At 36.6% G+C, this 24,503-nt stretch overlaps 1 protein-coding gene across 2 annotated transcripts in view; it reads right to left on the bottom strand.

The window, feature by feature from the left end:
- mAChR-A (muscarinic Acetylcholine Receptor, A-type) overlaps positions 1-21,069 on the bottom strand; it is a 141,925-nt gene extending 120,856 nt beyond the window's left edge. For both annotated transcript variants that reach the window (XM_089246900.1, XM_089246901.1), the window contains exon 1: positions 20,981-21,069. The gene's annotated coding sequence lies outside the window, so the exon portion shown is untranslated. The remainder of the gene's footprint in view (positions 1-20,980) is intronic.
- Between the last annotated feature and the right edge of the window lie 3,434 nt (positions 21,070-24,503).

The raw sequence follows: 24,503 nt of genomic DNA, 5'->3' as shown, positions 1-24,503 counted from the left end.
AACAATTTTCACATAGACTCTGAGGTAGCAACAGCAGCAGTAAGCGTTAGTCACGATAACAGAGCTGTTTCGCATTCGATTCTATCAACCTTCAGATCTGTTATATACATAGACGATATTAACGAGACATCTGAAGTGCGTTTATCCTTTCGAGGAAGAGATTAGGAAACCATGACGTCTATCAAAGACCACTGTCCACCGTGGTAATCAATTCAATGGTTCTAGTGATTATTACGGATTCGATTAGACCGCCAGCTGACTGATTTGCCTCCCACTTTGATCAATAAGGTTTACTAGAGGTAAAAAGCATTTTCCAGCTATTAATATTTTACGATTTTTTAAGTTCATTATTGTAATTGCTCATAAAAAAAAAGAAAACGCTACACGAATCTTTACAATTCATCGAATCATAAAGCATTGCGTCATTTCGCACAATCTCGATCAATCTCAAGTACCGTCCGTTGTAAGTTCTTATCATTGACATTAAATGGTTTTTCGAGTTGTAGAGTTGTAAAACTTTTTACGAGTATTACTTGGGGATAACGTTGAAGGCATACGATGTATCTGGGTTTTCTGGGTGTTAAATGATATGTAACATGGGGAAAAAAAACAACATTTTGAATAAAAGTATGAAATTACCCACGTCACTGGAGTTAGTCCAAGCTATTCTTTAGCAGGCAAACAATAAGGATACCATAAAATTTAAACGATGGAAATTTAGTTGGTTTTTTTATTCACCCCGTGAAAAATGCTTCAATTTACAGAAGCGAACACTTCGTTTTGGAGTACAGAGAAAATGTAATTTTTTATTCTATAATTTCAACAAAAATAGAAAATATTTTTAAAGGACTTTACGCTTAAGTAAGTTTACAAAGAGAAGTTTGAGCCGAGAGCGAAGTGGAAAATTAACCTGTTTTTTTTTCTCCCAACGGCTTTTCCGGCGTCATCTTTTCCGGAAATTCCGGATATACTGGATAACTCACTAGATAAGCCTTAAAAGACGACGAAAGCGTTGTTGAGCCTCAAAACCTTTAGATAAGCAAAACTCTCCTAACATTTAAAATAATTTATTACCAAAATTTTCCTTTCTATCAAAAATATTAGGTAAATAAAAAAAAATTTCCATTCATTTTATATGTATGTAATAATAAAAAAAGTAAATTTATAATCCATCATATCTTCCGTTTTCATTCTAAGTAATCACTGAAGAAAAAAAGCTTAACTTTGTCGTCGACAATGAATTTATGGGCTGTTTGTTGTTGATAGCGGATTTGTATGTGGCTCAATTTATAACTATTTATTTTTCTCATAATTTGTCTATTTTTTTTTCCAAATTTATTTTATAGCATTTTCTAAACGGAATTCACACCACGGACCAAAGAATAAGAACACACGCCAGTCTTGCAAGTGATATTATAGAAATTCTATTTTAGTTAACCATTTTTGACTGACATTTGCGTAACGCTTTGTATGAAAAAAATTTTCAATCAAATTTCGTACAAAGTTTTGTATGAAATATTAACATTTCTGGAAATTGAAATCTAAGGTCTAATGAGTGCTATAGTATTTTTAAAATTTGTTTATACATGTTTACAAAGAAATTTTATTTTTTATGACTTTTTTTCAAAAATTAAATTTTTGGAAATTTTATTCTGATTTTCCATCCCAAAAATTTTTGGTAATTTTATCCTGATTTTCCATCCGGAAATTTTTGGTAATTTTATCTTGATTTTCTATCTGGAATTGTTTTCCCATGACCATGAACAGAAAAAGATATTTTAAGAATAGAAAAAAAATAGTTTTTTTCTTGTATTTTTTTGGTCACATGGCACATGAAGTTTCTCAAAATCCTAATTACTAATTATTTTAATTAAATCAAGTGAATTTATTTATATTAATTAAAGGTTAATCAATTGGAAATTAACATTAATTATAAAGAAAAGCATTCTAAATTAATGTCCAATTTTTTGGAACCTCTTAAATATGCTATTTAATGTCAAGTAACCAGTTACCAGTTACAAAAAAATTGTTCAATTTGGTCATGAATTAGAGGAGTGGTCAAAAATGGTTAGAGACAACTTTTGTGAAGAAACAAACTTTAAGGGGTCCCCTTTTTGAGGCATCCTTTCTAAAGTAAGCTGTCAAACCGGTTTGTGTGTCAGCTTAAAACCGGTTTTATTTTCAGCTGACTGGGTACGCCAGTCGTCACCAACGCATTGTCTACGTGACTTTCAAAGTTTATTGCAGTGGCCCACCGACGAAAAGGCTCTCTGACATAGTTAAAAAATTTATAGGAATGCGTAAAAAAAACCTCAATGAAAAAATGTATCAAAGAATTAGTGAAAAAAGTAATATTGCAAAACTGCTTTTTGAAAACATTGCAGAACTAATGAAAGAAATATTATACCAAATTAATGAGAAACAATTTCAGATTTGTTGAGAAATTGCTTCAGAATTGATGAGGAAACAGTTTCATAATTATTGAAATAAATAATTTAAAATTGGTGTTTTCAGAAACATTGAAAAAACTTTTTCCAGTATTATATTGAAAGAAGAAATATATTTCAGAATTATTGACAAAAAAAAATTCTAATAATTAATGAAAATGTTTACAGAATTATTCAAAAAAATACTTCAGAATTGATTAAAAGTATTTCTAGAATTATTAAAATAAATATCATCAGAATTATTGAAATAAATAAAAATGAAAATTCATATTTAATGCAGAAAACAATTTTAGAATCGATGGAAATTCATATATTTAATGAAAAAATAACCTCAGAATGAATAAATAAAATTCTACAAATAAAACCCCGCCCCCATTTGACTCGGAACCTTGGGCCTTATCGGGCCACACCCCTAAGACGCCACTCATACACGAGTTGTTGCTCATCGGGCTTCATGGAAAATATTTTTGGCCCACAACGTCTGAAAGGTTGAAGAAAGATCTACGCTATTAACTTATATCGATATCTTCAGTTTGTATTGGTCTTATAATTAGTAACCTAGTCTCGAAACTAATTAATTCCTCATTGAGATTACAATAGTATTTATAATGATTTCAAAAATACGACATGATTACATTTTTAATCTTTTTTACTCCTGATAAGTGTCCATAGAGTTCAACTTGTGTCTTTTCCCTGAGCAACTCCATCATTCTATTCATCAGATATATTTCATCGGAGATGCCCTATCCGATGATCTTGTTATCTAAAAACCGATGACACCGCAACCTTGTTATCAGAGAAGATGACAAATCATATAACAGCTAACTAGATTGGCACTTAATTAGTGACGGACATGAATAGATTAACTAGATTCTTTCGTGTCCCTATTTACTGCCTGGCGAAACCCGAAACTAAACCCGAACGTCCCATGTGTATATATATCTCTTATCTCATGAATAACTAAATAATAAAATTTGGTTCGTTGAGCCACATTTACTGGGCTATCACTCGTATTAAAAGTTATGGATATGCTTATTTGGTGAAGAAGACACCAGAATAAAAGAGTAGTCATCTGAATAAAAGGAATAGGAAATTTCTCTTGCGTTCGTTTATTTTCGTAGTACAGTGGAACCTCCCCTAACGGGCACCTCCCGTTAGCGGACACTTTCCTCACCTCCGGTCCAGTGGAATAGGGCTTTAATGTATTTCACTCCCTGTTAACTGACACTCTTCGATAGCGGGCAGTAAAATCAGGCAAAGTCTAATGGTGGTCTATTTTTGGTCATATAAACCGAGAATTTATTATCTTCAACTAAGATTATGTTTATTCCTGAACCCGTGTTTTGTAAATATGATAAATCGTCAATTAATTACTTAATTAATTGAACATAACTGTGGTCCAGGATGGTGAATTCGAATGGCAATGTGTGTTGGTACATGTGAAGAAGGAAAACATTACAAGACTGATAATGTGGTTATGAATATTTATTTCTTCTTCACGCTTATTTTAATTTAATTTAATTTTCATTGCAAAATATGTGACGTGCACGTACCATATACGAGTAAAAATAATTAATTGGTTTAAGAAAGGGAAGAAAGGTTATAAATATTTCCATATCTATCAGGCTTTCCAACTTTATTTGGGAATTATGCATAATCGTGGATAAAAGTAATAAATGTAGTGAAATTTAATCAAACTTTTTTTATCGAGACGATTGGTGATTATGCACAACCGCCGGTGAAACACTTTCACACACAATAAAATATACATTTTAACATTAACATGTATGTGAACCAATTGCGACCGAAGCCAAACGTATGAATAGTATGAATGTAAAAGTCGTATAAACGAAGTCCCACTCTATATCGAACCTTCCCATTAGCGGACAAAATGTATGGTCCCGTGGGCGTCCGTTATCGAGAGGTTCTATTGTATTGTTTATTCAATCCAAAGGAATATAACAGGCGGAATGCCAACGTAAATCAAATACAAACCGGAATTATTTTATGATAATTCTCAAGGAAAAATGAAAAGATTAAAATAATAATTGCTTTCCCATACGAACTTCAGATTTTAAAATATATTTTTTCCAATTCCAACAAATTGGCAGTTTTTTAATATTTTCCTCGAAATAAAGAAGAGGGGTGTGTGTGTGCAGTCATTTGCGCAAAACCTTCTTCATTCTTGCATCACCGTCGATTTACTGTTCTCTTAAAGCGGTCCAAATGAATGGTAAATGCAAGTGGATAAATCAGAACTGTAGGAAGGGAGTTCCAGAGAACCGCTTTCAGCTCTTTAGTTGTTAATGTAGAACTGTTTGGCCTCTGATTGTCATGGGAAAGAATCCAATGAGGAAACAATCTAGCAGGCACTTTCCGATACTCCATTGCAGGGCTATATAGTAAGCGCTATTTTCATCTGTATGATGTTGCGCTTGCCGCCGTGGCTCAGTGGAGCGTGGGCTCGGAACTGCTGTCTGACGTCACGGCGCGGCTACTTTTTCTCTCACAGACATCATTAAACGTACTTTCTTTCTTTCAAACCGAGCAAAACTCAGGTCTATCACCATCTCTATGGGCGATTTTTACTACCTAGTGAGTTGTGCCGGAAGTGTAACAGTGTGTGTGTACCTAACAGGCTGAGTGCGTATGTAGTGTTGTGTTTGATTTTTCAGTGCAGCCATCTACATTTCAGAAGTGAAGTGGGTGATGTGTTACGATTCAATTACATTTGTACTGTTTGTCGGTCTGTTGCAAGAATTTTTAGAGAGGAGACTGGCTCGCATTCGCGCCTTGAAGTTGAGAACCACAGAAAACCAACTTCAGCCGATCACTACTGTGGCGAAGGTGGGGTTCGAAACCGGGACCTCGCGACGCGAGTCCGTCACTATGACCACTCGACCATCACAGCGGCAACTACTAAACGTACTGTATGAAGCGGGATTATTTTCAATTTCAATTGTGCTTATTTTACCGCTTTATGTGGGTGATCACTCGTTCATGGTGTTGTTTCAGTGTCACTGTTATGCGCAGGTGGTATTTTAATAGTATTTTTATGTGATTTTTGTTTAAATCAGTGCTAAACACATGCGAGTTCTTGTACTATCTTCATGTCCACCAAAAAAAAAGTAGGTCAATCGCTTGAACTGGTGGTTGCCATTTTCGCATAATTTTGCTGCAGTTATACTAAATCGCAGCAAGTTGGTACATGACTTTTGCTCTATGCACAACATGCCCTTCAGCTGGAATACCAGCTTGCTCCACGATGACTCTTTACACATGAGGGCTATCTATCTCACTGTACCACAATAGTTCCATGACACATTTCAGCACGTGTGAATACAAAACGTTTATTGAACCTCTACCCATCACAACTGTTCAAAACGTCTTAGCATATTTATGGGCTTCGCAGAATAGAAAAAAACTTTTAAGGCAAAAAAAATACTTTCCTTGCAGAAAAACACAAAACTTGCTGTCTTTTCTCTCTAGGAGCAAATAACGCTAGAATGGATGATGCAACACTGTGTGTGTGTGTGTGTGTGTGTGTGTGTGTGTGTGTGTGTGTGTGTGTGTGTGTGTGTGTGTGTGTGTGTATTCAATATCTCTATAAATATTGCATTCAAAAACATGGACGTTTTTCCAAATCACATTTCAGAGTAGGTTCTACATTTCACTAATTGAAATTTTTAGCACACGGGGACTGTATAAAAAGTTAAATGCTTTATTTTTTTATGTATACGAACCCTTTGAAAAAAAATGAGATTTTAAGAAACCCCGTGTCTTGACTTCTGAAGTCAAGAGCTATAAATATAGCCATATATGGACGAACAATTCATGTTACCAAGGAAACAGATATTTTCTGGATATTATGTCGAGAGGAACTTGGACAGAAAAGTCATCTGAGCTCCGCCGGGACATGAACCCAGGCCAAACCGGGCAAACATGCTGTCATCTACACCACTGGAGACACGACCCTGCTTTCCCTATTTCACGCACTGTTCCGTGCGGCGCTAAAGTAGAGGCATTAGCAACCCCAATTAACTTCAGCAAGTGGCTCTCAGGCGGGACGGTAGAGGTAGACGGCTTTTTCTCTCAGCCTAGTATACCAAGGAAACAGATATTTCCTGGAAATTATACCAAGATGAACTCGGAAAAAAAATCATCTGGTCTCTGCCGGGACACGAACTCAAGCCCTCTTGCAAACCGGGAAAGCATACTCCCATCTACATCACTGAAAAAACGGCTCTGCCTTCCTTATCATGTAATTAAAGCCCGTTCACGTGGGAAATAGAAAAAGCGGGTTTAATTAAAATCCGCTTCAAGAATTTTCGCCAACGACTGCGCTCCATTTCTTTCCTTACGAAGGAAAAAAGTCGTCAAAAGCGGGTGCTAGAACTCCCAATACTACCGCAATGTTTGCACACGTGAACGGGGCTTAAATGTCATTTGGTCCCGGCGGACACCAGACGACTTTTCTTTCTGAGGCATAATATCCAGAAAATATGTTTCCTTGATATATTGGGCTGAGAAAAACGCCCTCAATTTTAACCACCCTTTATAGCATTTTCGGTCAAGTACGACGGCTGCGGTTCAAATTTCGAAACGAGGGTTTTTAGCCGTACATGTATAGTCAATATGCAGTCATTGCCGTCTTAACGCTTGGGCCCGCGCCTCAAGAGAAGAGGCGCCTCACAAAAATGAGAACTAATTGAAATTTCTGAGAATTTTCCAGGTAAGGCCTCCGAAAAACCAATTGGCCCGAGGGCCCATGATGCTCTTTAGACGGCCCTGTGTACAGTGAAATGGATTACTTCATTCACCGCAATTTGCGTTAGCTTGAACGAAAGTGAACATCATTTTGACCTAGATCACATTTAAATGATATGATGCTCAACGCAAGTAGAATGAAAAGCTGGTTGGTAATAATTCTTGACATTATGGACATGCAATTCCCACATATGCGTGGGTGAATCATATTTTGCTGTTTCTTAAATATGAGCCATTGAAAGCATTAAAACTCCTGTTAGAAGCATTCAGCACTTAAAGAATAATGTTCTAAAATAACTCTAACATGTGTGTGTGCACTTTACCAAAGTTTACAAAAATTAAATGTTTGCTGCGCTTATATATCTATCTATCTATACAGGGTGTCCTGTAAGCACGGCCGTTATCTCCTCATCCGTCCGTTGTGAAGGTACGATTCCAATTTAAAAATACTGTGTGTAACAAGATAAAAAAATTAAAATTTTTATACGGTTCTCCGTGCTCTAACTTCCAATTAAAAAGTTGTTGCCCTGTCTCTCCCGATGCCGACAAAAAATTCTATGTTCTTAAGTGCAATATTCACAGAGATATTCGAATTCAAAAAAAAAGGAGGAAATGCGAGAAGGAACAGCGTTAAATGCGGAAAAGCCGTTTTACGCGCATTCAACGCTGTTATTTCCCAATTTTGCTGTTAGGTTTTGCTTTTCTTTCATAACCTTCTCTGATTTTTGAATTCCACTATCTTAGCGAATATTCCTGTTAAAAACATGGAATTTTTTCTGTTGGCCTCAGCAGAGAGATGCAGGGCAACAGCTTTCTAATTGAAAGTTAGAGGACAAGCGGACGGTATAAAAATTTAGATTATTTTTATTTTGTGTCGCAGTTTATTTTCACTCTGAAAACTTATACAGGGTGACTTCTGAACACATTTTGAGTATTTCTTGAACTGGAACCATGCCTCTACGACGAACGGTGGATGAGAGAAAGGCCGAATTAGTACTTACGGGACACCCAGTATATATTTACAAAACTTTATGTATTTTTACAAAACCTTTAAGATTCCTCACAATTTTCTAATAGGATGTTTTTGGCTACCTCTCGAAGTTTTCAACTAATCACCAAACAGAAGAAGGATCTCATTACTACACAAATTTTAAACCTTAATTTTGGCCCAAACGTATATGGAGCCAAAAGTCTTTGTTCGGAAAATTATAGTATGTTGTGCCCCGGACATCACCGGAAACCTTGCATAGTCGGAATAATATTAGATCATTAGTGTTTCGGAAGTTCAACAATGCAACCAAATATTCGGTTGCTTTAATTATAATGTCGAGATGAAACCTCATATTCAACCTTACTTGTTTCGAAAACTTAACGTCAAAGTTTTAATTTGAATTCAAATTACATGCATAACTCTTATTGTAAGTGTTAGACATTCTCAGACTTGTGTATAATTATGTTACGGTAAATGTGATGCGGTTACTATGCATAATTGCCAGTCGTCTCTGTAACTTTGATAAATTTATCACTTTTACCGGCGATTTCGTGTACAGAAAAACCACTCTTAACGGCCATCCCTCATTTGCGGTCACCCATGTTTTACTGCCGAATGTAAATTTTCCAGCAATAGGCGTGTTTAGATAATGTATTGCGAGCCCCTGTTTAACGGTCACCCGCAGATACGATCACGGACACCATTTTCATCATTCATTCTATTGGACTAAGATCCCTGTACGGACACCAGTAACCACAATTTCGGTTCGAATTATGCTCACTAGATGGCAGCAAAAGTTTTAATAATTCAACAACTTTTTTTTGTATTCGGCTCTTTTTGAAAGAAATTTTGGCTTGAAGTTTGTTAATGCTTTTGACAACTCTGATCTCAGATTAGTTCACGTGTTGTTAGCTGTGCTCGTATATTTTACATCATTCCAAGCTGTTTAATATGGCCAGCTCTAGTAAACTCCAGGGCTACGTAATAAGGGCTGTTTCATGACGCGCCGGAGTCGGTACCAGCTGACGTCATTGCTGAAACAGAACCAAGTGCGCCCGCTTTGCTATCCTGTCAATTACGATAGTTTGCAATCGTTGTGCTGTCCATTTTACTGAATTATTTCCGAAATAATGATTTTGATTATTCTCATTAGTATCTGTATATTTATTGGTTCGCTTTTTTTGAACACTTAAAAGGGAGAAATTTTTTGGTATTTGTTTTTTCATGAGAGGTTACTTCCACTGAGAACATTTTGAACCCATTTCAGTTGAATCACGCACGTTAGTTACGTTTTATTCGGATGATTGAGCCAACTCGAGACACATAATTTCAATTATCTTCTGAACTTTCTAAAAAAATTTTGATTATCTTTTTATTTTCATTTAAATTAGGTGTTTCCCATTTCTCACTATATTTCGAGCCGGAAAACATTTAACGAATTGATTTATTGCCGAATTTTAAGTGGTTTTCTACGGCCCATCTCAGAAGCCCCTGTGGTCCATAGGTTATGAACCACTGGCCTAGACAGGCAAGGGTTCCTATTGGGAAAAATATACCTTTGCGTGAACCGTTATTTGGTATAAGAAGTGGTATTATGCGATTTGATTATCGATTTACTTCTCAGACCCTTTGTCTTCGAGGAAGTAACACCCAGATGTCTTGTGCGCCATACAGTTATAAGCGAACGTTTACAGTCAACATTTAAAAAAGCCCGTAGTGTTGGCGTCACAAGAACGTGACTGTTTGGATATAGCAATGCGGAAATACGTGCTCGGAGAGTTATTGGCACACACACTTCATCGACGAACGTGTCATCTCATGGGGCTGCTCATATGTCGTGGCCACCCTGATCTCCAGATCTCAACCTCTGGAACGTTGCACTCTGGGTTTCAAATCGCGTGTATCAGTTAATGGTAACGTGTACACCAAATGTTGGAGCTGAAAACGAGCGTAGTGTTACAGTTGATAACGCTATCTTGAGACCGGTATTTAGTCTATAGAGGGTGTTTCAAATTGTTTGGCCATAACACTCTATCTGCAACCGTTGACTTTGGAAGTATACTTTAAATTACAAAATGTTTTCAAATAGCATGTGGTTTATTTTTTAAATTTCATAATTTGTTTGAGGCGTCGTACATATAAAAAAATATAAAAATTAACTTTTAATTTTGTCACCCTGTCCTAAAAATCCCAACAGTTGTTGCCCTGTCTCCACCCCCGACAGGTTTTAAACAGTATTCTTAGATTGCAAACATAGTGCAGAGAGATGTTTCGATTCTGACAGTCCGTGTACTTTAGATTAGTTAAAAAACCAGAAATTCAGGTTTTTTTTTTACATTTTTTAACCAATCCGTAGAGTGCCGACTATCGGAATCAGAAAATCTACTTGCACTAGGTTTGCAGCGCAGGATTATTGTTTAAACCCTGTCGGCTAATATGGATATTTTAAAAAAGCTTTATTCCTTCACATCTGGATTTTTTAGGTTTTTTCTTGCTCCCCTTAGCTGCCTGTCGTGTGGCTCCCTTTCAATCTGATTTTCATCCGTGTTCCCTCAGAATATTTTAAGACTACAAGGGGGCCATGTGGCCCCAGGTTGAGAAACACTGGGTTAATGCTCTAACTTCAGTTACTCCGAATTCTAATACCGAATAGAAAATGAAGGCATGTCCATTCAGATATGGCTGTAAACTGCAGGTTCAGCCTAACTGATCATCGACCATCATAGTGACTCCTAGGGGATAAATTCGTAACTTTTCCCTCAATGCTAAACACCATCCTCTGAAGTATCCAGTTCTTAAACTTCACTTCTTTACAAGCCCTGGTTCTCGTCCCAGAGTCATGAGTAAATCATAATTATTTTTCAACATAGAAACCCCCTAGATATTGTACACATTAATACATGTAATCTAATACTGCTTTTTCAATCTATGGTCAGCGTTCAAAAAAAACGAAAATAATGTAAGTTAAATATGGTCATGCGGTCTAATTCAAATGGAATGAAATTATTTTCAATTGTTGTGATTGATATTAGAAATACGTGCTACTGGAAATTGCAGTCAATTGAAACTTATTTACTGATTGAAATGAAACTGATTTATAGTTAAGAGGGAAAATTTTTGAGCAATACAAATATTTATGTGATAAGCATTTATAAATTTCAACCATAATTAGCACAATATATTATTATTTTACAAGTTATGCTAGTCATCTTCATTCATGATTTTATAGTTAAGATTATAAGTTCAATTCAGCTTTTTTGAAAAGACGGGAAAATTGTACAAAGCAAATCGAAAAGGCCAAAAATACGGTAAAGCACCGTAAAATACGGGACATATGGTCACTCCAATCACGCTGCTTAGTGGTGCGTCCAGTTGTTGCAGACATATTCTTGTGTACAGGAAGGTTGAGAAACGCTGATCTTATTGATTTTTGACACCTCACCTCATGAAAACCATTGAAAAAAATAAAAATCTAATAAATTCAACACTGATTTTTACGCATAATTTGTCCATCGATAATTCACACAATAGTGATAAAATAAAAATTCAAAAAAAAAAACCAATATAATGTAAGTTAAATATTTGCTCAATTTTATCTTCTCGGACGGAAGATAGAGAAAAAAAAAGGAGATGATTTAATAATAATGAAAGATGCCTCCGTAAAAATGAAAGACTCAAAGAGATTTTTAGTGTTGGCAAATCAAATTAAAGTATGTTACTTTTATAAACATGAAATATTTCGGAGACCTAAATTCTTTTCCTGTTTTTGTTTGCACCCTTCACACAAAAATTTGATTTGGCTTTTTCGTGAAAATTTTCAATTTTGGTAAAGAAAACGTCTATGACGTTAATAGAGGGGGGGGGAATGTTTCAATAAATATTCAACTAATGTTAACGATATTTTCTTTTGCCTAAGGTTATGTTCATCGTTTCCGATGTTTTACGTAAGTTTCGGAAATATTTTTCTGTCGCTCGACGGAGTGTTGAGAAACCAAAAAAAAAAACAAATCTGTACGTATCGTATCAGGAAACGGGAAACATTTTTCCCTTTATCAACAAGTGAATTTTTGACGTTTGTATTAATTATGAGTTTTCTCATCAAAAAACAAGTAAAATTGTACCCAAGGCTGTCATTGTTAGTTTGGCTCCGTTGGAGCCACGTTATTAATTTCCGAATTATGATTGGATTGTGGGGGGTTTCCTTCGTCTTCCGATTGGTCAGCCAATAAAAATTCCGCTGTGCTACTATACTGAACACAAATTGACAAAAAATCAGCAATCTTGCTGAAGCGGCTATCGAGAATCTGGCAAGATATACTCAGATCCCAGCAACTAAAGATGGGCAGGAGAGTCTGGTGACCCAGACGCTGGACCAGGAAGGGCACTGAGTTTTTGCGGCTTTGGATATAATTCGTTATACATGCATCTTCCGTCTTGTTTGGTATTGCCTTACGTGTTTATCTAGTTCAATCGACGTTGCAATCCTGCCCATACGTTAAGGGTAAGTTAAAATAAACTGAAAGGATTTGTTTCGTTTGACCCGTGGAGAAATAGTTCTGGTTAGGTGGGGGTATTGATTTTCCTATGATGACTGGCGGTGGTAATTTATACAGATTCTAGCCACTTCAGCACGCCGAGTGGCGTGGTGGTAAGGGGCTCGTCTACCACCGGGAAGGTTGCTGTCACGGCCTGGGTTTAAACCCGAGGGAGGATATGGATAAGATATTTCCCATAACGAACTTGAAGCGACCACCAATAGATAGCGCCTTCATTTCCAACCCACCTCTTTTAATGGCAGTAAATTGCAATACAGTGGTATGACCAGAGTGGTGTTTGGTGAAGTAGTCACTTCAGCAAACCAGAACTAACCTGCTAATGTTTCACCATCGAGCTCTCTGGGTCAGCATTTGTGAAGAAGACCCTTATACAAAAAAAGTCCAACGAACGTTGAATTACCAAGAACAACCACGTGGCTGGATAAAAAATCAATAAGTCGCATCTTCAGACTAAAAATCTCAGGGTCAACATCCATAAGGCGGACCCTGGCATCCTCCTACAAGGACTCTTGGTGTAAGAGTAGCTGGATATAAAATCAATAAGCTAGAATTTCAGTTTCAAGTTCTCCGGGTCAACATCCGGGACAAAGGCTCTCAAATGCTCCTACAAAGACTCTTGAGGTCGAGCTATCGATGGCCACCACGTGGCTGGATGCAGAGTCAATAAGCCGGAGTTTTTAGCCTGAAGTTCTTTGCGTCAGAATACAGGAGTGCAGAGTTCTCATATCCTCCTACAAGGACTCTCCGATTTGAGTTACCGAGGTAAAATCAACTTAACTTATCGTAGGAGGAAGCTTTTTCTTCCATTTTTCGTCCGCCTACAGCTCTGGTCTACCGCCATTGAGGCTGCAAGTCAGAGGGGAAGTTGCGTCGCCCTTTTAATAGAAGAAACCTAATAACGTGCATGTGTATGATATTGAGCATGATGATCTGCATTCGTAATTAGCAGTAAACGAATCAATTTTGTGATTTCCTTTGTCTGCCACTCGCCACACCGAATTTTTTTTATGGACAAACTCGTCTTTGCATCTTAGATGTAAAATTTTAGTCCTGCACTCCTAAAAAAAGAGTCTTAAAAATTTTAGTACTGCATGGCTGAAGTATATGTTAAACCACTGCATAATTCAACTGCAGGGAATGTAAAATTGCCAAGTGTACAATATCTCTCTCAATGTCTATTATTCATCCTAGAGGATACAAAAAAGAGATAAAGGCGGAAAATGAAGCCGAATGGGAAAAAACTTCCTCTCCGCTTCGGTACGATTGTTATAGAAGAGCGTGCCAACGTTGCAAGTAATGCGCCAAGAAGATGGCTCAAATGAATTTTCACCGTTCTGTATAAAAAGCACCCGACTACCGTGCTGAATTACGAAAAATACACAAACTCACGTGATATATTTTACCAACATATCAGGGTACTTCTGGAGAAAGCTTTTTGATGGATTTTTTTTTCACATCACTTTGAGAATGAATGACTGCCTGGCAAAAAAAATTGCACGCTGAAATATTTGTTGGATCACCCTTAATACGAATTAAATACGTTATGTTAGTTTTATGATGCCATGCATTTATTTATTAGCCAAATTACACCAATGTTTCACCAAAATCAATGACATATCTAAGAAGAGTCACGTAACTCCAGACACCTCTATAACAAATTCGATAGACTCTCGGTTGGATTTAGAAATAGACTTGGTGGAACAATCCAAGGGTTCGAATGATGTTTCGCGCTCTGTCAAAAACCCAAGTCTAAGATACATATATTTTAACACATCGTCATCCTGAAACATCTTTCGTCACTTCCAGTTTAAAAAATATCTATTGATTGATAAATATGGTCATTAAAAGTATGTTTGAATCTTTAGCGGACTTCATTTTATTGCTTATCCTAGTCCAGAACAAAGACTGACTCAAGCAAAGGACTCGTCTGATGGATATTTTGTATTATACAATAAGATTTTCCGTTTTGGTTTTTTTGTTGTATTCTTGTACATGATATGATAAGTGTAAGTTAACAGACACATGGCATGGCATGGTCTGTTAATTTTTTTTGTTTTTGACTCACAATGAAGGGGGGTCATTCAAGTATTACGTCAGCATCGATGGGGAGGGGGTTTCGGGTTTGCTGATTTTTGATGATGGGGGGGGGGGGGTGTTTGGATGATGCTGACGTCATCAACCAATCTATAAAAAAATACGGAATATTCTTAATGGCATCTTACTCGGTGTGCCAAAAAAACAGAAAAAACTTTCCCTAGTTTGTGGTCACCAGAACTAACAATTAGTCATATTGATAACTCTTTTATAGAGCCACTTTAGTGATCTCTAAATGTTCCGCTGATCCTTCAAGTGATCAGGAAATCTGTCAGGCCACTGAAGTGTTTTAGAAATATATTGCGGGCCACGTAAATCTCTCCACTCTCCACACCACTCTCGAACTGAGCCACATGTCACTTAAAGGATCTCTAAATATACCACGCACCGCTGTGAATGTGCCATGGGCCTACTGAGTGATTAATTGAAAATCTGCCGCTGGCCGCTTAAATGCTCTAGAATTTTACCACGGGTCACTTAAGCGATCTGTAAATGTGCCGGTGCATTCATTTTCACAAAATTAAGTTTGAGGTTGCGGACCACATCGGATAACCCCGATGGCCACATTTGGCGCTCGGGGCCATGGGTTCAGCATATACGGCTTAGAGCGGAGGGGGGGAGGGGTCTTCAACCTTTCTCGAGTCGCGAGAGCTGCATATGTCCATCATCAAACGAAGAGCAACCCTGACGTCATATTTGGCACAGGTATGCCTGAAATCTGCAAAACTGTAATCTTTGAATGAAGTTTTTGCAGGGTGTTTAATCGAAGCGTTGAACAAGTGCTCGTGAGCACGAAATCGGACTCGAGCACTCTTGGGACTCATGGTGCTCCTCGTGAGCAATAGTTTGAAGATGGCTGGCTAAGAGGGTGGGTCACAATGAATTTGTTAAAGAGAAATTTTGAGTTATTAGCCTTCAAATAGCATTGAAATTAGTCGAAATTGGTTATAATAACATATAAAGGTATTTTATTCCGAAATTTTAATTTTTTTAAAAATATTTTTGCATCAAAAAAAATCAATTTTTGATCGTCTGGAGGCATAGAGGGGGCTCGTGCCCCCTCCCTCCTTGATCCAAATCAGTACATCAGTGATCCCAATACTTAATACTTGAACGGCTCCAAAGTGTTCCTGACTCTGCCACGAAGCTGAGACCACGGCAATGGGATAAGTCCAGTAGCAAAGTTCTGGCTTCATTCATTCAGCCCAGAGCAAAGAATCAACCACAGATCACATTTCCTCCCTAAGGCTTGTAGAATGAATTCAACAGTTTTTGTAAGTAAAAACTTGATATGTATAATACTTAACTATGTAATGTAATTTGTGTTCGAAGGAAATTGAAATCAAAATTAAATTTGGCAAATTATGAAAAAGCAAAAAAAAATCCGATAGCAAAATTGATTGCAAGATATGGAATTTCAATACAAAACAGTGAAGCAATAAATTTTTTGAGAGAAATGAATAATTTCAAAAATGATTTCAATAAGAAAAAATTCAAAATTACCAAAACCAATTTCTACGCTCTCATCGGGGAACACTACACTGGCTGAAGGCAGAACGTTTCTGAGAGTACTTTAAGCACATACCTAAGGAAGCACTAGAAACCCCGACTTTCTGCTATATTGCACCATTAATTTCCATAATTATAGAGATTCAAATGAATATAGAATATTTAATGCCAAATAAAGTTTGTCGAAAATTAATAAAAGCAAAATGCAGGCAGTTATAGAATGCAAAAGGGGAAAGTACGTACTATGTGAGTAGGCCTAGTTCTGTGTCTCAGAACTAGTCACCCAACTCATTTCTACATCTGATACATACAGTTTGAAGATTTAAATTCCTGAAATGTCTAGACTGTGTTCAATTTGATACTGACTCTTGCACTGAAAGGACGCGTGCTCTGGAAACATGGGGTCCTTCTCTTTTTAATGTATTTTCAATTAGCTGAATCTTTCACATTTTACATAAAGTGGTTCCAAAACATTCAGGAAAAAAAAGGAAAGTATATCTGGAAAAAGATTTCGAGGTAAACATGAGTTAACCAGGGTCCAGTGAAAGTAATTTTGATGTTGACTGGCACTAAAACTCAGCTCACGAAGTGGCTGTTTCATGTTAGCGCGTGCATCCATATCAACGAAGATGTTCCTTAGCCGAATCTGTATTCGTTAACCGAGGCAGAAAAATCACGAAAAAAATCTTCGTTAGCCGAGGTATCACTGTAATAGTATTTTTATGCATGTAACTCACCCATACTACTACTGGTGTTTCTTCAAAAAATAAAATTCAAAACCAGCTGAAAAATAAACAATTCATAACAAGATTTCCTCAAAAAGTAAAACATGGAGAAAGACCTCTCATGTGGTAAAAGCATGCGACTAAGGAAACCTAAGCTACATATTTTTCGCCATAACGACACCACCGAGATTCCGTCATTTTCAATAATTAATTCCAAAAGGCCAAACGCAACTCTATAACATACTTTTTGGTAGAAAAATGGTTACAAAAAGAATAACCATCGTAAATTTTTCCTCTCTCTTATAAATACGGAAAGGCAAAAATACTCATATTCGAAAAGTATATAATATAACTAAAATCTTATCTCTTAGCAGATGTGTATGATCCGCATAGAGAGACTCGTTTCAGAAAAACATCGAATATGCAAGTACAATACCAGCCAAAAACAAAATCTCTTCTTCAAATACAGATATACGGGGTGTCCTGTAAGTGCTAATACGGTCTTTATCTCATCAACCGTCTGTCGTAAAAATATGATGAAAACTTTGAAAGATAACTATTAGCATAAACCCAAATAATGTCAGTGAAATCAATTAAATTAAACAAAAATTTATGGAGTTTTAGTATGTTATGTATTCTAATAAATTTGTAAAATTCCTCAGGACATATATCAAGTAAAAATATGTATTCAATGTATATTAAATTTAATTAGGTGTTGCATAAGTTTATTTTGTCCGCGACAATCTCACACTTTATGCACGTATACAACTGATATATAAGCTAATTTCAAGACCTCGTTTATAATATACACGTCGATTATAACATACACTTCTCGAATAACCAAGGGGGTATGTTATAAGCGAATTCGACTGTAATGGTATCTTTATGTATGTAACTCACCCATAAAAGACTACTGGTGTTTCTTCAAAAAATAAAATTCAAAATCAGCTGAAAAATAAACAATTCATAACAAGATTTCCTCAAAAAAGTAAAACATGGAGAAAGACCTCTCATGTGGTAAAAGCATGCGACTAAGAAAACCCAAGCTACATATTTTTCGCCATAACGACACCACCGAGATTCCGTCATTTTCAATAATTAATTCCAAAAGGCCAAACGCAACTCTATAGCATACTTTTTGGTAGAAAAATGGTTACAAAAGAATATATATAACCATCGTAAATTTTCCTCTCTCTTACAAATACGGAAAGGCAAAAATACTCATATTCGAAAAGTATGTAATATAACTAAAATCTTATCTCTTAGCAGATGTGTATGATCCGCATAGAGAGACTCGTTTCAGAAAAACATCGAATATGCAAGTACAATACCGGCCAAAAAAAAAATCTCTTCTTCAAATACAGATATATCATTGACCATTGATGCCAATGGACGGGAACAAAAATGAAAAGGAAGCTGAAAGAAGCTCATTTGGATCAAGATGGATGATTTTCTTTTTTAGGTACAGTGAAAGCATAAGAACTCGTTTCTTTCTTCTCCTTGTAAGAATCTAGTGATTTATTTTTACCGTATAAGTACGGAATTCTCAGAATTTTTAGATTATTTTTCGAATTCATTGAAAAAGTACTGGTTTTTCATCTTGATTGCCTATTGATACTTATAGTGAAAATAAAACATTTTTTTTTGTAAGTTATGTAAGAACTGATCCTTGTAGCACTCCGTCACTGAGTTTGGTATACTTTATAGCAGCGTTTCGTAACTGGGATTCAGCACAAAATTCTAAGAATTCTCTAGAAATATAAAATAACATTGGTAAATACTATTTCTCGAAAAACATTGGTAAATACTTATAGATCTACGCCCTCTCTTTTCGCAGAGGAAATTTAAAAATAGGTTATTACTTCAAGGGTTCCCAAGTGCATTGATATTTTTGCTAGAATATTATGTTATTTTTTCCCGCTTCGATTACACTGCTCATCACTGATTCTTATCTCAAACGTATTTCCGTGATTTTAAAATTAATTTGAAATGATTCCAAATCTGGCATTGGTTTTACAGATTGCCTCTAGTTTGAAAGTTAAATTTCAATGGCAATACATTAGCGGAATACAAATCACATTTAGAGAGATAGATGGTTTTTTCTCTCAGCCCAAGATATCAAGGAAACATTTATTTTTTGGATACTATACTGAGGTGAACTCGGAAAGAAAGGTCATCTTGTCTCCGCCCGGACTCGAACCCAGGCCCTCTTGTATACCGGGCAAGCATGCTACCATCTACACCACTGGAGACACGACACGTGGGTGGTTTCATGGATCGTCACGTAATTTACACAGACTTATTTTTCTCAAGATTCGGTTCTTGGGAGGGGATGATCAACCACCTTCTGGATCCGTGCCCGGCCCAGGGTTCTAGAGATCGGTCTTATTTATAAAATTTTTGCTCATTATAAATTTAATTTTTGATTAAATTTAATTCGGTGATTATAAAGTGTCTCAAACTTCGATGGAGGTAAAGGGGCCTGGAAAAGATAGTGGGGCGGGGGGGGGGGAGCACGAAAAGAAAATGTGGTCCGGGGGGGGGGCAAAGGGCTGAAAAAGTTTTAGAAATACGGCTATAGATATTATTTCCAGAGTCCGGAATAAGGCTGTTTTATAGTATTCTGGTTCAACAGGTTTTGGTTCGCATCCCGATTTTGATATCGGAATTGATTTTAAATTTTAGGTCACGTCCTATTTTGTTTTTATGCATAAAAATTGCTGCAATATGAAAAAAATTACTTGAAAGAACGTTTTTCCACAAATAAATAAAACGAATAATCCCCATAATGAATATAAATGAATATTTGTACTTAGAAAAAATAAAACTATTTTTTCCCCTTGATTCTTGAATCCCGCGCATGCGTGATAAGTCTCGGGAAAATTTTTCGCCGGAGTTTCTCCATCAGGAATTATTCATCTATATTAATATGCAAATTTTATGCGTTCTTTAAATGCCACCACAAGCAAACTGGCAGTTATCGAATTTTCAAGAAAATTAATTTTTTTTTATTACGGTAAAAATTTTACCGATAACTCAGATATATTCAAATTAGCGCAATCTTCACCTTATATTCAATCCCTCAATAAAATTGTTTTTTTTTTTAAAATTAAAAATTTAGATACTTAATAGTAAGATAATAGTTTTTATTCTAAAAATATATATATATATATAATAAAATTCCTAATATCAGATAGATTAATTTGAAAAGGATTAAATGCAATAAAAAGTGAACATCACGTATTGAATAACTTTAATTAGAAATCAATTAATTTGAAAAACTTTAATCAATAAATTTTCGAACAAATATAAGAATTTTAGTAATTTTTTGAAAGAATATCAAAATTTTAATAATAATTTTTGAAAAAATATTAAAATTTAGTCAATATATTTTGAAAAAATAAATTTAATCAATGATTTTTTGAAAAAATTCAAAATTTTATCAATAATCTTTTGAAAAAATTCAAAATTTTATCAATAATCTTTTGAAAAAATTCAAAATTTTATGAATAATTTTTTGAAATATTAAAAATTTTAATCACTAGTTTTTGAAACACATAAATTTAATCAATAATGTTTTGAAAAAATATTAAAATTTAGTCAATATTTTTTGAAACATATAAATTTAATCAATAACGCTTTAATAATCAATGACTATTTTCCAAAATTACTAATTTTTTAAATATTATTATTTTGTATTTTTTATCAACTATTAATCAATCGGAATCAAATTGCAAGTGAAATTTTACTTTTTAAAAATAAAACTCCAAAAACGAAACTAAATATTAAATTTGAATAATAATTTCTTTTTACGTCAAAATATTTCAAGAAAACTTTTCAAGCGACCGAGAGTCATTTGCATACGCGACGTCCAGTTTTTTATCGTCTTACCTCTCGTATACGTGTAATTGACTGGGGAAGAATTGTCTCTGCCTGGATCAGGAATCAGCAGGAACCTGGAGATTGTTGGCTTTTGTACTGAACAGAGAGACAGATAGGTATATACTGTACTTTACCTTTTTTAAGGGAGCTCGCACCTGTTGGGCTCACCTTTTGCTAGAGCGCAGTTTCCATGGTAACCGTCGACAGAGGGATGATGCTGATGGCTCTCTGGTTCATCCGGCCCAAGAGCCGCATTCCAAGTAATATTAGGAAACACAACGGTTTAAATCAATATATTTCTCTCTCTTATTTAAGCCCTCTGAAGAATGTTCCCCCCCCCCTTGCATATCACGTCAATTGGCTCTCAAGTATATAACGATGTGTTTCTTTGTGTAGTTGATTATCTTTGAAATTGATCACGAGAGATAAATTAATGTCGAAATATATGCGGTTCATTCGAATGGCCATCGTGGAGATTAGCCCAGGCCTAAGTACGGCCCGCGGCTGCTAAAAGTGGCAAACTTTCTGTGACTGCTGAAATTCGTTAGACACTGATGAGGTCTGTTACAATTTGCAGATTGGCCAATTGTTTCACGTCTATCAGCTCTTAAGTATATAAAAATGTGTTTCTTTGTGTTATAGTTGATTATCTTTGAAATTATGATCACGAGAGATAAAGAAATGTCGAAATATATGCGATTCATTCGAATAAATGCTGTCCAGTGCCATCGTGGAGATTAGCCCAGGCCTAAATACAGTCCGCAGCTGCAAAAAGTGGCAAACTTTCGGCTAGAAGAGAGTACAGTATTTGACTGCTGAGATTCGTTAGAGACACTTATGATTAGCCTGATGAGGTCTGTTATAATTTGCAGATTGGTCAATTGTTTCAGAGGGAATCGTATACGGCATTTAGTTTCCCAAACTTTTTGTTTCATCTCGCCCCCTTCTGCAAATTTTTTTTCCCTCATCGCCCCCCGACTCAAGCGAACCCATAGGGTCCGATGTTATACTCCTAGCTTCTATCGCCCCCTCCCCCCGGATCATTCCATCGCCCAGCAGGGGGTGATATTGCCCACTTTGGGAAACACTGGTATACGGCATTGCATGATCAACGCATGGCCCGCCTTGAAGTCATCTAATGTGGCCTACGATCTCGACATAATTTTGTAAAATAGAATCAAGTGGCATTACCAGATCACTTGAGTGGCCCACGGCACAGTTCCAGAGCACTTAAGTGACCCGTGGCACATTTACAGATCACTTAAGTAACCCGCGGCACACTCACAGATCACTCAAGTGACCCGCGGTGGAGCTCCACGTCACTTGAATGGCCCGCGACTCGTATCTGAATTATTGAAGTCACCGGTGGGATAGCGGCACAGTTCCAGAGCACTTGAATAACCTGCACACAGTTCCAGAGTACTCAAGTAAATCCGCGGTGCAGCTCAAGATCCCTCACTTGACGCACGACATATTTCCAGATCACTTAAATGGCACACGACACATTTCCAGATCACTCAATTGGCCCACGACACATTTCCAGATCACTTAAATGACTTTTGGCATAGTTCCAGAGCATTTAGCGCTCGCGGTGCAGCTCCACGTGACTTGAACGGCCCATGACTGCACGTGGCTTGGAATTTAAGAGCGCTTAAGCTACCAGCAGGATATTTCCAAATCACTTAAGTGATCCGCGGTACATTAATCGATGACTTCAATTACCTGCAGTGCTGTTGCAGATCACTTATGTGGCCCACGACAGGTTTCCGAATCAATGAAGTGGCCCGCGCTCTCCTAAAAGTTGAGCATTCTATTTTACTGAATATTTTTGGAGTTCCAATTCCTTCGAATTTCAATTTTCTGAATTCTCCCCAAATTTAAATTTTCCCTAGAAATTTTCCCCCGCTTTCATTTCATTCCAAAAATTTGTTCAATTTTATTTCATAGAATTTTTTATATTTCAATTTTTTTCAAAAATTTTAATTTCACCAACTTTTTTTCAAATTTACCTCTTTTGGTTTTCTTGAACACAGTGTGCATAATATACACACTATCCGTCATTTTGAACATGTACAAACTCTGATAATCACTAACACTATAGTCACAATGTAATTTGTGCTTATCCCCTCTCCCTAGCAATTTACGACTATATTCTTCTTGCCTCCGTCTCTCAAAGTGAATTTTTTTTAAGATTTCTTTTTTTTTTTGATTCGAGATTTAATGAAACTATTGAACGTTTGACATTATTTTCACCATACTATGTACTACTTTATATCTAACACAAAAGAGAACAGGGACAAAAAGGAATAAAACGGGAACAATAAACGGGAAAATTGTTACAGAAACAGTGAAAGGGACGAACCAAATGAAAAGCGAAACTTGTAAAAATTAAGCTTGATTTCCTAAATTTCCGCAATCAATTATAAAATACAGGATGTGGCACTGATACCATAATGCATACTTCAGTAAATTAATTATGTAATGTCAAACCTCGGTATTAAGTCACTGTTTTACTATGCCGCCCGCTTATAAGGTCGCGGATTCCACCTCGAAGCGAACATTCTTCATAAAAGTACTTTGGGCAGCTCATAGATATGCTTTCTCCGACCCGCGGCTTTTTGGCCATACGGCAATACATGAAGACTTGACGCAGCAACAGCAGCCCCGGCCAAAACCAGAGGAACAAAGGGTACCCCCTTTCCAAGATCAACTGAAAGGTCTATTGCGGACTGGCTGTGCCTTTATAATGGTCTTGGCCATAAAGATATTGCATGGCCACAGAACCAAACTAAAGCAATATAAAAATAACTTGAAAAACCCTAACCCCCATCAATATAACACTAAAAGCCCCACCTAATTAAAACTTAGTTGTGTTAGTTGAACCCTAACCAATTTAAACCATGACGAATGTTAGTTTTTGGACACACAGAGCATGTGGCAATTAAAAATCATTATAATTAAAGCTCATTTGCGCGTTTGCAAGTTCCATGGTGTAAATGGAGCAGTTGAGTTCCGACGCACGATATGTGTGTGGTGTCTCGCTTTCCTCCTTCCTTTCACAGTTCGAGGAATGTGACTGTTTCCGACACTCTTTCCTATTGCGCCCGTCCTCTCTTTGCGTTCCTTCACTTGGCGGTTGAATGGCCGTAACGCAAGCACTTGAAGTACTGGAAGCAGTGTCGTCTTAATGCATGGGCATACCCGGGCATGGCCCGGGGGCCTCAGGAGAAGAGTGGCCTCACAAAAATGAGATTCGTTTGAAATTTTCTAGAATTTAGGAGGTAGGGCCTCAGGAAAACCAATTGGCCTGGGGGCCCCCATGATGCTCTTGAGACGGCCCTGACTGTAAGCGCACAAAGAACTCCTTGATTTAGTGTCTCCTACAGCCAAAGTAGAGAAAACTGACTGTCATCAGTTCTTTGAAGATATGTGGTCTTGCTATCATTACATGTCTTCTGTAACCAGCTTCCAATCACTTCTCAAACATCAGCGGGCAGTTTCAGTCACCTAACTCATTTTGGTTCAGAATACG

The sequence above is a fragment of the Pholcus phalangioides genome, unplaced genomic scaffold (genome assembly GCF_987345545.1).
Source record: "Pholcus phalangioides strain wild (caught in Gottingen) unplaced genomic scaffold, Ppha-v1.0 ptg000017l_1, whole genome shotgun sequence".
Lineage (NCBI taxonomy): Eukaryota > Metazoa > Arthropoda > Arachnida > Araneae > Pholcidae > Pholcus > Pholcus phalangioides.
The sequence above is the reverse complement of the archived record's forward strand: the minus strand, read 5'-3'. Positions and strand labels throughout refer to the sequence as shown.